Source organism: Thalassophryne amazonica, chromosome 3 (assembly GCF_902500255.1).
Source record: "Thalassophryne amazonica chromosome 3, fThaAma1.1, whole genome shotgun sequence".
Classification (NCBI taxonomy): Eukaryota; Metazoa; Chordata; class Actinopteri; order Batrachoidiformes; family Batrachoididae; genus Thalassophryne; species Thalassophryne amazonica.
Window position 1 is genome coordinate 57,148,922 of NC_047105.1, and position 17,319 is coordinate 57,166,240.

At 41.2% G+C, this 17,319-nt stretch overlaps 1 long non-coding RNA gene across 1 annotated transcript in view; it reads right to left on the reverse strand.

The window, feature by feature from the left end:
• Window positions 1–11,151: 11,151 nt before the first annotated feature.
• LOC117506784 overlaps window positions 11,152–17,319 on the reverse strand; it is a 40,225-nt gene continuing 34,057 nt past the window's right edge. Inside the window, exon 4 of the long non-coding RNA XR_004559546.1 lies at window positions 11,152–11,161. This is a non-coding gene — a long non-coding RNA (uncharacterized LOC117506784). The remainder of the gene's footprint in view (window positions 11,162–17,319) is intronic.

Sequence of the window (17,319 nt, forward strand, 5' to 3'; positions counted from 1 at the left end):
AGACAATCATTATTTTATTTGTGCGATACAGCTGGCCACCCTGTACCCAGCGACTGTGTCAGTTTGTTCCAATGGAATGACATATTGTGGTTAGCAATGATTTATCCGAGTGGCAACATGTACAGGTATGCAATACGCTTATGCACAGGGTGTCCCAAAAAAGTTCCACAAAATCAATTGACTCACGTTCTGCAACGGCTAATCTGAATTCTGTTGGTTTTTTTTGGGGGGGGGGGGGGGGGGGGGGGGTTCAGACATCAAGATATATGTGAGGAATTTCTTCTGATGTAGTTTGAGACCGATCCAATGAGGATGCTGCTTACAATCAAAAAAAAAAAAAAAAGTGAAACTGGTAGAATTCTAATTTGACACCAAATCGACGGTGCAAATCCAAAAACGATGTCAATATTATTTTGCAGTTACAAATACTCCAGACAGAAAGACAATATGGAGAACTGTAAAGAAGTTTCAAACTGATAGAACTGTTCACAATGTTAACAAAGGGAGATCTGGCCGAAGCAAAGGAGTTGTGCACATACTGAGCACATCTTGCTCTCATCACTGTTTGTCAGAGCTCTCAAGTTGACATACATACAAGGAGTGAAACTGTTGTCGAGTGAAGTGCGACAACACTCTGGGGGCACGCACCCTCGGGAAATTTTTAGAATTTTGTAGTCAAATGGTACAATCTGGCACATTCCATACACCCTAATTTAGTGATTATGAAGATATAAATTTGCTTGAGTTTTAAACATATTAACATCACTAAATACACTAAAAAAAAGTAATAATTAACATGTACACAATTTTACTTCCTGATTTTACAAGCTTTGATTAATTTGTGCTACATGCGTTATTTGTTGTAGTTCCATGTACAACGTAGTTGTAGCTTGTAGTTCCACAAAATGCCATCACCATTTGTGGAAAAAAAATCTTAAAAGCAGAAAAATCCTCTCCATTACCCCATCTGAAAATAAGACTAAAAGCAAAATAGTCAAAACCTTCACCAAAGGACCACACCTTATGCTGTAAAATACCACAGTATACCACAAAAATCCATCACCGCTTCTGAAAATACATGAAATAAACTTAAAAGCAGAAGAATCCTCTCAATCACCCCTCTTGAAAATAAGACTAAAACCAAAAAGTCCAAACCACCACCACGGCTACGCAAAAGATCATTATTACAGCCAACTGATCTTGAATTATAATAATATTTCCATCACACAAAGCTAAAATTTAAAGCTTTTGTTAATCCTAACTAGTCTCTTCCAATTCTTCCAAACCAAACTAAAATTTCAACTGACTATAATAACAAACATTATGTAAAGTTTACCTCCAACACAAATTTATCCAAACTAATCAGTTTTTATACATAACAATTTTAATTCATTTTACTAATTACCATTCTTGGTTTTCAAAAAACTGATTAAGATTACATGTACAAATAAACTGTTTAGTATTAAAACAGAAGAGATAAGCCTTGTAGAAAGAGTTTCTATAGTCCCGCATAACCCACCCAAACCATCACCTGATCTAAAAGTAGACGCGCTCGTGTGACGAGATCGCTGATGTTGCCTTGGTGATGTGCATGTGCACATGTACAGACAACCCTGACAACACAATACCACAACGTGTGACTGATCACACTGTACAGTTTGCGTGTTGTTGTTGAACTTGCGAGAGAAGAGGATCAGTATTAAGTCACTAATGCTGGTCAGCACTGTACAAAAGTCGTGATGATATGATGCAGCCCGGTGGGACTGCTGTGTCCAAAATCTGCTCTGCCCGGTTCAGACAGGACAGTCCCTAGAGACTGGGCATGACATTTTATAAGCCGTGTTACTGTAATATCAATCATATCGACATATGTGAAAGCTGAATAACGAGCCAGAAGGGTACATTAAAAACTCTTTCGAAATCAAGTTAAAAAATATATAAAATAAACAGTTACTTTATCCTTTATATCTGACTCTGGGACTGCAAACATGCTTGAAAGAGTCTTCTGACTGTACTGTGCCTTTTCCAGTTTAATATGTCCATCGCTGTTGACATGTCGTTTCACGTCGGCCTCTCCTCGATGACAACGTGATAACGTTGCATCGGAATTGCGTCTTATCCGAACTCACAGCACTTATGAATGGATATCTCTCACACCACATCTTAATAAAATTTTGTTTTGTACTGGGCAGCACCAGAATATTTTGTCTTTTTTAATGTTGGACCTGAGTCAGAATCAGAACTTGTCTGCTGCTATCCTCCAGTTTCAGCCCTAGTGAAGAAAGGGCATCATTGAAAGCCTGCAGAGGATTTTAGCCAATGAACAACAGAGGTACTTATTTTGGGTTTACAGATGATTTTTCACATGGAAGCAGTCCCGTTATGACTGGCACGATCGTTGCATAGACATTACATCTTGACTAGAGGAGTGCCCTCCATTATTTACTTTCATAGGTTTATTTATTTTCCCTCCAAAAAAATTTTTGCATGTCAAATTGGTGAAATGCGAGAGAAAAACATGCATTAGTGTGAAAGTGTGACAACAAGCTTAAATGCATGAGTCTCACACAAAATGCGTGACACTTGACAGGTCTGGTTTGTGCTCCTTGCAAACAGGCCTGGTACACTGGAAACACCAGCTGCTGACTTTTCTGTCTTTGGGAGCTGGGTAGATCACACATCTCTTCCTTTGGCCCTCCTGTCTGATGTCCTCTTGTGGGTGGGTCATAGATGTGTTTTGTTTTTGCCACCCACATCTTCCCATTGCCTCAATAATATGTTTTTGGAGTTTGGCCGTGTCCTACATGTTCCTCTTGATATGTGCCATGACATGCTCTTTCCCCTGCTCTTTGATGAATAGCCGGCATGCATCATTCACATCGCCCATATAATCAGGGTCTTGTGTGATGAAATTGTTGGCATTGAGGGTGGCAACATCCAACATATTGTACCAGAAAACCATGGGCCACCTCAAGGTTCTCTGCTTACATGAGTAGTTGCTAACCATCGGATCCATTGTGTCCACTCCTTTCATTTTATTACTGGATCACTTCTGGTTTCTTCTTCTGACAGCTGTGATCCACTGCTTTGTCATCATGCATGGTGCTCAGCAGGACAACAGACTTTTTCTTCTTCTGCACATAGGTCACCATTCTCATGTTGCATTGAATCCAAATTCTGAACAGATCATGATTGTTGGGGAAGTGTTGTGACACGGACCCACAACAGGGGGCGTTAATGAAGGGACAATGGAATAGCCAAAAAGTAACAATTTAATGTTGTGAAGGTGCACAACGTAGTACAGACAAATACAAATATGCGGTATATCAATCTGACACAAGGTGACGTGTGGCAGGCTCGAAGATAGGAGATGTCCGGTGCGAGAAGAGCCGGATCCCACACAGCTTCCACCACCAACGGATCTGAAGAACACCGGAGCCGCCAAGCCCTGCGCCCCAGGTGGCCACTGTCTTCAGCAGTCAGACCCGGTACTGCTGGCAGAAAACAGAAACAGTTCTGGATGAGTGTGAGTTCGCACACTCAGTAATCCCACAGTCTGTATACAGTTAGGAGGGAGAACCTCCACCTCCGAATCACACACTCGTGCAGCTCCCGAGATAACCATTTATCTGGGTGGGGTGGGAGGCGAAGCCGTCGCAGTCCACACCAAATGCCAACTCAGCAGACCAGGTATCTGTCCCAGGAAAACGGCTGCAAAAGAGATCAGACTAATGCTCGAATTAAGGTTCAGCAGAGAATTAATTACCTGTATGGTAGAAGATTTCTCGGCGAGGAGGTGGAGTTGCAGTCCGGCCTTTGTAGTGGTGGTGATGGGTGACAGCTGGTGTTGATAGGTGACAGCTGTCACCTCCAGCGGCTCCGACGCCCTCTTGTGCTTGGAGCCCACACTCCATGCAGGGCGCCATCTGGTGGTGGTGGGCCAGCAGTACCTCCTCTTCAGCTGCCCACACAAGACATGATGACTTCATGATAGGTGCTATGTCCAGCTTGTTGTGGGGAAGAGCCCCAACAATGGTGAGGTTCCTCCTGAGGAGCTTCTCACCCAGAAGGACACTGGTGAAGAAGTTGTCCATTGTGATGCTGCGACAAAACAAATGCATTTCAGTTTCAAATGCTATAGCCTCTAGTAAATGCATGTGGGTTATTTCTGGCCCATGTGTGTAAACTTAATGTAGACAAAAGATGTGCTTGTTCTGAAAGTAAGAAAGTCAAATAAAAAATAATTTGAGCTAAAGAAAAACAAGGCATTTATTGCATACTTGGAATAGTAAATGATAACATAAATTTTTTCAAAGCTGTATCATACAAACACTCATCCATACATGAAATAACAAAGAAAACAGATATGGGTCATTTTTGACCCATGTTGTGCGTTAGAAGGTTAGTGATACAAAAAGGGTTTTTATTCAAAAAGAAAGGGAAAAAAAATGAATAAGGATGCATGACGATCAAAAAGTCAATTGAGGAATGCCTTGAATCCTGAATGATTAAATTAATTTGTTGCAAAGATATAGAAAATAAAACTTACAGTGACTTACTGTGCCTTGCAAACATATTCAGCCCCTTGGAATTTTACAGACTTTAATTATTTATGCCATATCAAATGCATAAAGTAAATCAGGTAAATCTTAATAAAAAAATTCTAACTGAAAGCAAATCTCTGCAACCTGATATAAATTAATTAAAAATATAAAACCCAAGATGATAGATTCCATAAGGGCCCCTTGACACATAGTGTAAATTTGGTCAATTTATGCATAAATGCGCATGAAACAGGAATTGTGTGCAAAACGTGTAAAATCGCAGCTGCCTCGTACACCTGTTGCTACAACTATTTGTAAAAATAAAATTTGATGCAGCAAAGCTCCAAATCGTTCAGACATTTTACTCGCAATAAAAATCTGACGAGGGGGGTGGACCACTGCTCACACAAAGCCTGTTCACAGGGAATGACGCAACCGACAGGCGTGAAAAACTCACGCATGCGCACGAAGGTTCAAGCTTGGCTGATGCAATCACACGTGATTCAAATCCATATGGTTTTTGCAAAAAATAAAAAGGTCAGATAGTTTTCTAACAGACCTCGTACACGATTTAAAAAGGGCTAACATCTCAAAAAGCTGTAGTTGAACTTGATTTGACCACAGAGCCAATTTGTTTGTCGAAGTTAAAACAGATGAAGTTAAAACGGATGAAGTTAAAACCACTGTCAAACAGCACCCTAAGATTTCTGACAGTGGGTTTAACTGATAATCCCCCAACGTCCATTATCTGTGAGCCACCAAACAAAATACACTCAGTTTTGTCTTCATTTAGGTGTAAGAAATTCAAAGACAATCATTATTTTATTTGTGCGATACAGCTGGCCACCCTGTACCCAGCGACTGTGTCAGTTTGTTCCAATGGAATGACATATTGTGGTTAGCAATGATTTATCCGAGTGGCAACATGTACAGGTATGCAATACGCTTATGCACAGGGTGTCCCAAAAAAGTTCCACAAAATCAATTGACTCACGTTCTGCAACGGCTAATCTGAATTCTGTTGGGTTTTTTTTTTGGTGGGGGGGGGGGGGGTTCAGACATCAAGATATATGTGAGGAATTTCTTCTGATGTAGTTTGAGACCGATCCAATGAGGATGCTGCTTACAATCAAAAAAAAAAAAAAAGTGAAACTGGTAGAATTCTAATTTGACACCAAATCGACGGTGCAAATCCAAAAACGATGTCAATATTATTTTGCAGTTACAAATACTCCAGACAGAAAGACAATATGGAGAACTGTAAAGAAGTTTCAAACTGATAGAACTGTTCACAATGTTAACAAAGGGAGATCTGGCTGAAGCAAAGGAGTTGTGCACATACTGAGCACATCTTGCTCTCATCACTGTTTGTCAGAGCTCTCAAGTTGACATACATACAAGGAGTGAAACTGTTGTCGAGTGAAGTGCGACAACACTCTGGGGGCACGCACCCTCGGGAAATTTTTAGAATTTTGTAGTCAAATGGTACAATCTGGCACATTCCAGACACCCTAATTTAGTGATTATGAAGATATAAATTTGCTTGAGTTTTAAACATATTAACATCACTAAATACACTAAAAAAAAAGTAATAATTAACATGTACACAATTTTACTTCCTGATTTTACAAGCTTTGATTAATTTGTGCTACATGCGTTATTTGTTGTAGTTCCATGTACAACGTAGTTGTAGCTTGTAGTTCCACAAAATGCCATCACCATTTGTGGAAAAAAAAATCTTAAAAGCAGAAAAATCCTCTCCATTACCCCATCTGAAAATAAGACTAAAAGCAAAATAGTCAAAACCTTCACCAAAGGACCACACCTTATGCTGTAAAATACCACAGTATACCACAAAAATCCATCACCGCTTCTGAAAATACATGAAATAAACTTAAAAGCAGAAGAATCCTCTCAATCACCCCTCTTGAAAATAAGACTAAAACCAAAAAGTCCAAACCACCACCACGGCTACGCAAAAGATCATTATTACAGCCAACTGATCTTGAATTATAATAATATTTCCATCACACAAAGCTAAAATTTAAAGCTTTTGTTAATCCTAACTAGTCTCTTCCGATTCTTCCAAACCAAACTAAAATTTCAACTGACTATAATAACAAACATTATGTAAAGTTTACCTCCAACACAAATTTATCCAAACTAATCAGTTTTTATACATAACAATTTTAATTCATTTTACTAATTACCATTCTTGGTTTTCAAAAAACTGATTAAGATTACATGTACAAATAAACTGTTTAGTATTAAAACAGAAGAGATAAGCCTTGTAGAAAGAGTTTCTATAGTCCCGCATAACCCACCCAAACCATCACCTGATCTAAAAGTAGACGCGCTCGTGTGACGAGATCGCTGATGTTGCCTTGGTGATGTGCATGTGCACATGTACAGACAACCCTGACAACACAATACCACAACGTGTGACTGATCACACTGTACAGTTTGCGTGTTGTTGTTGAACTTGCGAGAGAAGAGGATCAGTATTAAGTCACTAATGCTGGTCAGCACTGTACAAAAGTCGTGATGATATGATGCAGCCCGGTGGGACTGCTGTGTCCAAAATCTGCTCTGCCCGGTTCAGACAGGACAGTCCCTAGAGACTGGGCATGACATTTTATAAGCCGTGTTACTGTAATATCAATCATATCGACATATGTGAAAGCTGAATAACGAGCCAGAAGGGTACATTAAAAACTCTTTCGAAATCAAGTTAAAAAATATATAAAATAAACAGTTACTTTATCCTTTATATCTGACTCTGGGACTGCAAACATGCTTGAAAGAGTCTTCTGACTGTACTGTGCCTTTTCCAGTTTAATATGTCCATCGCTGTTGACATGTCGTTTCACGTCGGCCTCTCCTCGATGACAACGTGATAACGTTGCATCGGAATTGCGTCTTATCCGAACTCACAGCACTTATGAATGGATATCTCTCACACCACATCTTAATAAAATTTTGTTTTGTACTGGGCAGCACCAGAATATTTTGTCTTTTTTAATGTTGGACCTGAGTCAGAATCAGAACTTGTCTGCTGCTATCTTCCAGTTTCAGCCCTAGTGAAGAAAGGGCATCATTGAAAGCCTGCAGAGGATTTTAGCCAATGAACAACAGAGGTACTTATTTTGGGATTACAGATGATTTTTCACATGGAAGCAGTCCCGTTATGACTGGCACGATCGTTGCATAGACATTACTTCTTGACTAGAGGAGTGCCCTCCATTATTTACTTTCATAGGTTTATTTATTTTCCCTCCAAAAAAATTTTTGCATGTCAAATTGGTGAAATGCGAGAGAAAAACATGCATTAGTGTGAAAGTGTGACAACAAGCTTAAATGCATGAGTCTCACACAAAATGCGTGACACTTGACAGGTCTGGTTTGTGCTCCTTGCAAACAGGCCTGGTACACTGGAAACACCAGCTGCTGACTTTTCTGTCTTTGGGAGCTGGGTAGATCACACATCTCTTCCTTTGGCCCTCCTGTCTGATGTCCTCTTGTGGGTGGGTCATAGATGTGTTTTGTTTTTGCCACCCACATCTTCCCATTGCCTCAATAATATGTTTTTGGAGTTTGGCCGTGTCCTACATGTTCCTCTTGATATGTGCCATGACATGCTCTTTCCCCTGCTCTTTGATGAATAGCCGGCATGCATCATTCACATCGCCCATATAATCAGGGTCTTGTGTGATGAAATTGTTGGCATTGAGGGTGGCAACATCCAACATATTGTACCAGAAAACCATGGGCCACCTCAAGGGTCTCTGCTTACATGAGTAGTTGCTAACCATCGGATCCATTGTGTCCACTCCTTTCATTTTATTACTGGATCACTTCTGGTTTCTTCTTCTGACAGCTGTGATCCACTGCTTTGTCATCATGCATGGTGCTCAGCAGGACAACAGACTTTTTCTTCTTCTGCACATAGGTCACCATTCTCATGTTGCATTGAATCCAAATTCTGAACAGATCATGATTGTTGGGGAAGTGTTGTGACACGGACCCACAACAGGGGGCGTTAATGAAGGGACAATGGAATAGCCAAAAAGTAACAATTTAATGTTGTGAAGGTGCACAACGTAGTACAGACAAATACAAATATGCGGTATATCAATCTGACACAAGGTGACGTGTGGCAGGCTCGAAGATAGGAGATGTCCGGTGCGAGAAGAGCCGGATCCCACACAGCTTCCACCACCAACGGATCTGAAGAACACCGGAGCCGCCAAGCCCTGCGCCCCAGGTGGCCACTGTCTTCAGCAGTCAGACCCGGTACTGCTGGCAGAAAACAGAAACAGTTCTGGATGAGTGTGAGTTCGCACACTCAGTAATCCCACAGTCTGTATACAGTTAGGAGGGAGAACCTCCACCTCCGAATCACACACTCGTGCAGCTCCCGAGATAACCATTTATCTGGGTGGGGTGGGAGGCGAAGCCGTCGCAGTCCACACCAAATGCCAACTCAGCAGACCAGGTATCTGTCCCAGGAAAACGGCTGCAAAAGAGATCAGACTAATGCTCGAATTAAGGTTCAGCAGAGAATTAATTACCTGTATGGTAGAAGATTTCTCGGCGAGGAGGTGGAGTTGCAGTCCGGCCTTTGTAGTGGTGGTGATGGGTGACAGCTGGTGTTGATAGGTGACAGCTGTCACCTCCAGCGGCTCCGACGCCCTCTTGTGCTTGGAGCCCACACTCCATGCAGGGCGCCATCTGGTGGTGGTGGGCCAGCAGTACCTCCTCTTCAGCTGCCCACACAACACATGATGACAGGACTTGTGTGCAAAACGTGTAAAATCGCAGCTGCCTCGTACACCTGTTGCTACAACTATTTGCGCAAACCAGCAGCTGAAAGACAGAGTGCGCGCTGTGCGAACCCATCGCACCCTCGCTGCAACTGTCGGCCAAATTTCAGGTGACACACACAAACATCTAACACCGCTGTTTTGCCGTGAGTCGCCCTGAGTTTCACAGATTCACACTATACATGAAGGGGCCCTATGTAATGGGCCCCTTTGGTATAACACCTGTAAATAATCACTTTAATTGCCAGTTTTCTTCAGAGAAGTCAGTGGATGGCTACATTAACATTTCCAAGTCACTGACTATTTCTTGGACTTTCTTTGCATCAATTCTTCTAATTCTTTACATCAATTCTTTTAAGAAAAAAATCACACATGCACAAACAGGTTCCCTACACCTCCCCAACAAATGAAAGCTTGCATGCTTCATTTGTTTCTGTAGGGTAAAATAAAGTCAGATACTTTTTGCATGCACTTTGTGTATTTGTTTTGAGGCAGTGAGTGTTCTGCTGGAGAGGAGCAGTCTGAGCTTCGCCAGTGAAATGACAATGTTTAAGGAAGAAAACATCGTTGGCATCAAAAGCTGAACTGAGATCTAAAGGACTACACTTGCACAATCACCCACATTTCTTATAGAGTTCACAGAATGTTCTTATGTGTGAAAGTGGGATGCAATTCTCTTCTTTTTTATCAGGTTAAAAAAAAAGTTTTACAAGAATACCATTTTAGAATGATTAGGTGCAAATTACACGTTATATGTTTAATTACATTAATATTTTTATTTTGCATGGGAAGTGTGGTGTTCAAGTGCTCATTGCACTTGCTTCTGAAAGAGAACTTTCCTGGTTCAAGTTGCCACTATCCATGTAATGTGCGGTTATGTAAGGAAGGGAATCGGATATAAAAAATGCACTAGATTACATTGTGGAGCTGTACGGGATCCATTTTGGTTATGAGTGGAACAGTACGTCACGGTACAGACATGACAGTTCAGAGTAGGCAGTCATACGGAGAACACACCTCGTAAAAGGCAGAACCAAATTTCACATGCACAAGTTTTTTCAGGACACCTCTGAGTCTGTCACACACATTGACATGAGAGTGGAAACTAACGATCCACAGGAGCTAGAGGACCTGTCTGCTTCTTTTAAATCAACAGTATGGGAAAACCGGGTTCCAAGTGAGCTACGATTAGTGGATCGGACGAGGTTGAGTTCAGTAGTTATAAATTATTTAAGGGCTCACTCAAAATCACCCGTTACTTTTATTAGGTCATCAATTGGTCACAAACTCCCTGAGGCATTCACTGCCATTCGGAAATCCTGCTCTGTCTCTCTCTCTCTCTCATCCACCTCACACATGCACTGCCGTTAGACGAGCCACTGGATTTGGGCAGAAAAACTCTATACTATGAAGTGGATTTCTGTTGAGAAGACACGGTCCCCCTCCAATCACTCTAGGGTTTAGCCAATTTTAGTTCTAAGTAGGACTGAGCATTAATGGTCATGTTAACAGATTACTGCATTCACACATCTGAGCACCCTGAGCATTCCACATGAAATTCTCCTTGAAGTGGGGATGGCCATTTGCACAAACCCAGTCAAATATTACATTTGTCAGACCACCCATTTCAATAAAATGTCTGTTTTCCTCACAAATAAAGAATAAATCACCTGTCTGTGTTTGTTTTTGCCCCATCCTTTTGTCATATATTAAATGCAGGGCTTAATTTTAGGGGGAGCAAGCCAGAGCGCACTCCGGAACCTCGGACGCGCGCTCCGGAACCTCTGACGTTGGCTCTGCCAGCTATTTATCCCTTTATCTACGGCGATGGCGCCCACGCCATATTTTCCATATGCGTATTTCTTTTACCGTAACTCCGCCATAGTTTGTCCAATCCAAATGATTCAAAGTGCATTGTAAAGCTAACACCAAGGGCTTTCCAATGGTATATGGTGTATTACGGTAAACGTAGCCTGTGATGTCATAACGCAGAGGAAAAACACGGAAGTTTCACACTAGTGCGCCGCTGATTCTCATTACCGTATGTTCTCATGTAAGCCCTCAATCTGAAAAATTTCAACACTGACAGCAAGCCAAGAACCCGTGGTTTCCAACAGTATGCTATATGTTGCATATATTACGGTAAAGTGCGTTCAGTGACTTTTGAAACGAGGGAAAAGTATGAAACAGAGCGCAAAAGTGACAAAAGTACAGAGACAGACAGCAAACATAAATGTAGTAATTTTTGAGGAAAAGGCAGGGTGTTAGTGTCATTTGTGAAGGTGTGTGTGCATGTTTGTGTGGGTGTGCAGTTCATTTTAAGTGTGGCGCACAGCATTGTTCGCAAGCCCCCCCCCCCCGGCCTTCTTTTTTTTTGCACCGGAGCCACCCAACCTACTGCGCTCCGGGACCTCCCACTTTACAAATTAAGCACTGATTAAATGTTCCTTGTTAGCTGATATCTGGCACATGATTTTTCATCTCGGCAGCATTAAAAAAAAGTGACGTGACGTGCACGGCCAGTTTTCAATATTAACCACATGGACAATAATTTACTTCACTGAAATATTTTGCAGTGTTATATTAAAACGTTGGTTCTCATGGAAGCTTCAAAAGCTTCTACTTGTTTAAATCCAGGAGATGCTGCAGAAAATAATCTGTTTGTTGCTGTCTGTGTTTACTCCTCTTAAGCTAAAACATTCTCACTCTCACTGAAAACAATGTAACATCCAGTCTGTCGTCGACAGTCAACACGCAAAGTCAGTTTTCTCCATGTTGCATATGTTCATAGTCACATGCTGACTGGCAGAGAAAGTATTTAAATATTTTGTCCAATTTTTCAGCCTTCCGTGGAGTTGGAACACTAGTGGACAGATGATGTCACATTTCCACGGAGGTTCTGCAATGGGCAAAAAGATTTTCACAGTTTATTGGCAAGTATACTGGATTTCAACAGTGTGCCATGGTCTGAAAACATGATGTCATGTTTCTTCACTGTTCGTGTGAGCCCATGCTTCATCACTGAGAGAGAGAGAAAGAGGCAGGAAGAAAGAGATGGAGAGAAAGAGGCAGAGGGGGAAAAAAGAGAGAGAGAGAGCACTCTCCTGTTCTGCGTTGTTTTTTTTTTTTTTGTCAGAAGCTAAGAATGATGCATCAAACAGCAGCAGGAAAAAAAAAAAAACATACCACAAAACAGCAAACAAATATGCAGGCACCAGGAAAGCTCTCTGCCTGAACTGTGCTCAAAGTTTTGAACGTGCACAAAACTTTCTGACAAACTTTGTGGACATCAGCTGACAAGGAACTCATTTTGCAGATGGAAAAAAGGACTTCTGTCTGAGAAAAATTAACACAAACTGATAGTATCAGCTCCTTCCTTGTATGTTTCCTTCATCAGTCAGTGTGACTGGGGCTTGTCCAAAGCTAGCCATTGTCCTGGAACACTTCCTCTTTCTTGCACAAGAGTTTTTCAAAATAAAAGCACGTCAGACAGATGACATCATCACAAGTCAAACATTGAAGAGACAAGAAAAACTGTGAAAACTCATTATTGTTTGCTTTTTATAATGTGTTATGGTCACATAATTTATTTATTTTAGGTGTGGGTTTAATAAACTTTAATTAACAAAAAAAATCATTTTGAATGGTGTTTAACCAACTTTCTTCAAAAAAATGGAGTGTGCTTTGCTTATGCACGACCCTGGGACCTCAGACATGCAAATATGGTAATTTGTGTGTTTATTACTTCTAGCATTAATGTTGAACAGGAAATTCACATGTGAATTTCAGCATCATCACCAACCTGACCATTAACAACAGATAATTTTCTCAGTCCGAGTTCTCAATATTCATGTTGGTCATTACAGGAAGACTTTCAGTTTGTTTGCAAGCATTCTGACAAGAATTTAAAAACTTTTCATTATGACGGCAGGCACATAGCACATGTTGCAAATGTTTTGGGGTTTTGTCCAAGTTGTTATTGGCAATTAAAGAATGCATATAGTAAGCGTAAAGCTGGGTGGATAGGGGTTGGGTTTATCCTGGTCATTAGTTATGGCCTGTTGTGGTCCGAGCACAATATTCCCAGTTCAAACCTCACCTCTGCTCATTCTGTAATATGGAATTGCATTAGGAAGGGCATCCAGCATAAAACTTGTGCCAAATCAACATGCAGATCCACCTCAGATCTGCTGTGGCAACCCCAACTGAAAACAAGGGAACATCATCCACTTTAAACAACAGCAGACCAGGTGCACAGCACTGTCATACTAAGTGAACCCAAGTGAGGGATGTGAAAAGTAACAAAAACACTCCTGTAGGCTTGATGGAATCACGCACAATGTCTGGAGGCAGTGCAGCTCGTCAGTCTGAACAAAGTCTTTCATCCCGTCAAAAACTGCACAGGGAGTTTTTCCACACAGAATACAGTCACTTGCAGCATCTGCAGTACTGAAAAGCACGCATGAGGAGGATGAATTAACATGTCAGTTCGCCTCAAGGTGGCACTGTAGGCTGCAGCATGAATGTTTAGAAATGACTCCAGTCAGTGTGAGTCAGGGACAATCTGGACATAATTCTCAGCACATCAGGGCACCGGCAATCAAGAACCAGTGTCAACCCGTTCTGTGCACACTGTGTGTCTGCCAAACTGAAACTGTCACCACAGTTTTCTCCATTTACAAAGTGAAGCTGTGGTGTAAATTAGGCACCATCATATGTCAAATTCAGACAGGGTGAGAGAAAAATCAGTAAAAGTCATGCTGGGAGGAATAAACAACAATAGCAAGAAAATGCTGGCGTGCTGATGAGGTGTGACAGGCGTAAAACGCGTTGTACCCATCAAATGTTCTTTGTCAGCCTCAGCACCTCACAAAGAGTAATTTAATAACAGCTGTGGATGTCAGAGTGATTTTACTGCCTGTATCAGTGACGTTATGACACTCATCATCGTTTCAAACATCAGCCTTGAAACAGTCCCACTTAAATTCACATACGCTCTAAATCTGGATAATTGAGCGGCGAGCGCTTATTTGCCATCAAACACTTTCATGATATCACATTGGAACTTGAATTTTCAAGATGCTTCACAATAACTGGGATCATTTTCTCAAAACAGTCTACAGCCTGTTTTTGTTTTTTTTTTTTAACACACACAGCTGTTTATCTGTTAGCATCTAACACACTCACTGGCAGCTAAATGTCTGCTTGCAGTGCTTACAAAATACATTCAGCAATATATTTTACTTCAAGTTCAGTAAAAAGGACAAAAAAAATCATTCAACATAATATTATTTCGCAATAAAAATGTTTGTAAATCTTCTGACTTCAGGGTGGTAAAAAAAAATTAATTAATTTTAAAAATCTTGCAACACTGTGTGGAACATAACGAGCAAAAATCTTTCTGTCAGATCTGACTGCAATGAACAGACAAGAAGCAGCTCCACTGATTCTTTCCTCTCAAGGCTGTCAAGTATATCTGAAGACTTTAAATGCAGATGCTGGAATGATGGAAAACAAGGGGTTTTTTTTTAAGCTACACTTAAAGAGTAGATGACATGATATGTAATGTATTTTTGAGTATTTAAGACTAAAATTAAGCAACAGTTTGAAATTAAGCATTTCCTGCTGCACAGTTACTGAAGAAATAAATATTAAGATTTTGAACCATGCGCCATTAAAAACTCACAACTTCCGGGCGAAGCACAGCATTGGAGAAGGAGGAAGAAGTTATCAGCTGCTACGAGATCTGAATAAATTATAATGATTTGGTTTTCTGGCACTACAGTTGTCTTGGAGATAAAAAAGGGACTATGTTTTGAATGCACTTTACAATTTGTTATTGTTTTATGTACAAACACTTACTCATTCCCTGGTTCGTCTCGGTAATGGTGTCTGTAATTAGTCGGCCGTCTGCAGGGCTTCCAAGTTCAAACAGACCGTTTGGAATCCCGGGTGTTCTGTGATCCCTCTTCTGGACCACCTCATCCTGTTCCCCACAGCATACACTCTCCAGGACAGTGGGCGTAGCCTCACAGTGACCACATGAACACCTACAAACACATCATTGTGATATCCATTTGTTTGTGACCTTTTGTGACCCCATTAGTGAGTCATGTAATGTAAAGTGGGAGTTTGTTGGAGCTTCTGCAGGTTTGTTTATCATTGTTAACCACATCATGACATTCATTCCCAAAGGGTACATTCTGGTGTATGAATTTATCTTTTAACAATTTTTTTAGTTTTTGAGTGGTAATATATTTTGCTTCCATGTTTGAAGGGGATTTGGTCAGTGAGATGAAAACATTAAACTTCCTGGATGAAAGAGAATGTTTGATTTTACTGATATCTGCCTGAATCAGCCTGATAAAATATATTTTTTATGATTACACATGAATAAAATGTGTGACTTTTTAACCTTTAAAAAATTACTAATTTATTTTGAAAGACTTCTTCTTCTTCTTTGTCTTTAAGCTGTTCCCGTTAGGGGTCGCCACAGCAGATCAATCGTTTCCATCTCACCCTGTCCTCTGTATCTTCCTCTGTCACACCAACCACCTGCATGTCCTCTCTCAGCACATCCATGAACCTCCTCTTTGGTCTCCCTCTTCTCCTCCTGCCTGGTGGCTCCATCCTCAGCATCCTTCTCCCTATATACCCTGGGTCCCTCCTCTGCACATGTCCAAACCATCTCAATCTAGCCTCTCTGACTTTGTCTCCAAACCATCCCACCTGAGCTGTCCCTCTGATATGTTAATTCCTAATCTTGTCCATTCTTGTCACTCCCAAAGAGAATCTCAACATCTTCAGCTCTGCCTCTTGTCTTTTTGTTAGTGCCACTGTCTCTAAACCATACAACATAGCTGGTCTTACTACTGTTTTGTAAACTTTCCCCTTCACTCTTGCTGATATTCTTCGGTCACAAATCACTCCTGCCACCTTTCTCCACCCACTCCACCCTGCCTGCACTCTCTTCTTCACCTCTCTACCACACTCTCCATTACTTTGAACAGTTGACCCCAAATATTTAAACTCATCTACTTTCACCACTTCTACTCCTTGTAACTGCACTATTCCACTGGGCTCCCTCTCATTCACACACATGTACTCAGTCTTGTTTCTACTGACTTTCATTCCCCTTCTCTCCAAAGCATATCTCCACTTCTCCAGACTAGACTCAACTTGCTCTCTACTCTCACTACAGATCACAATGTCATCTGCAAACATCATAGTCCATGGGGACTCCTGTCTGATCTCATCTGTCAACCTGTCCATCATCACTGCAAACAAGAAAGGACTCAGAGCTGATCCTTGGTGTAATCCCACCTCCACCTTGAATGAGTCTGTCATTCCGACTGCGCATCTCACCGCTGTCACACTATTCTTGTACATGTCCTGCACTACCCTAACGTACTTCTCTGCCACTCCAGACTTCCTCATACAATGCCACAACTCTTCTCTTGGCACCCTATCATAAGCTTTTTCTAAGTCCACAAACACACAATGTAACTTTTTCTGTCCTTCTCTGTACTTTTTCCAACAGTATTCTCAGAGCAAACATTGCATCTGTAGTGCTCTTTCTCGGCATGAAACCATATTGCTGCTCACAGATCTTCACCTGTTTTCTAAGCCTAGCTTCTACTACTCTTTCCCATAACTTCATGCTGTGGCTGATCAGCTTTATGCCTCTGTAGTTACTGCAGTTCTGCACATCACCCTTGTTCTTGAAAATAGGAACCAGCACACTTTGTCTCCACTCCTCAGGCATCCTCTCACTTTCCAAGATTTTATTAAACAATCTGGTTAGAAACTCTACTGCCATCTCTCCTAGACATTTCCATGCCTCCATTGGAATGTCATCTGGACCAACTGCCTTTCCACTCTTCATCCTCTTCATAGCAGCCCTCACTTCATCCTTGCTAATCTCTTTTACTTCCTGATTTACTCTCACCACA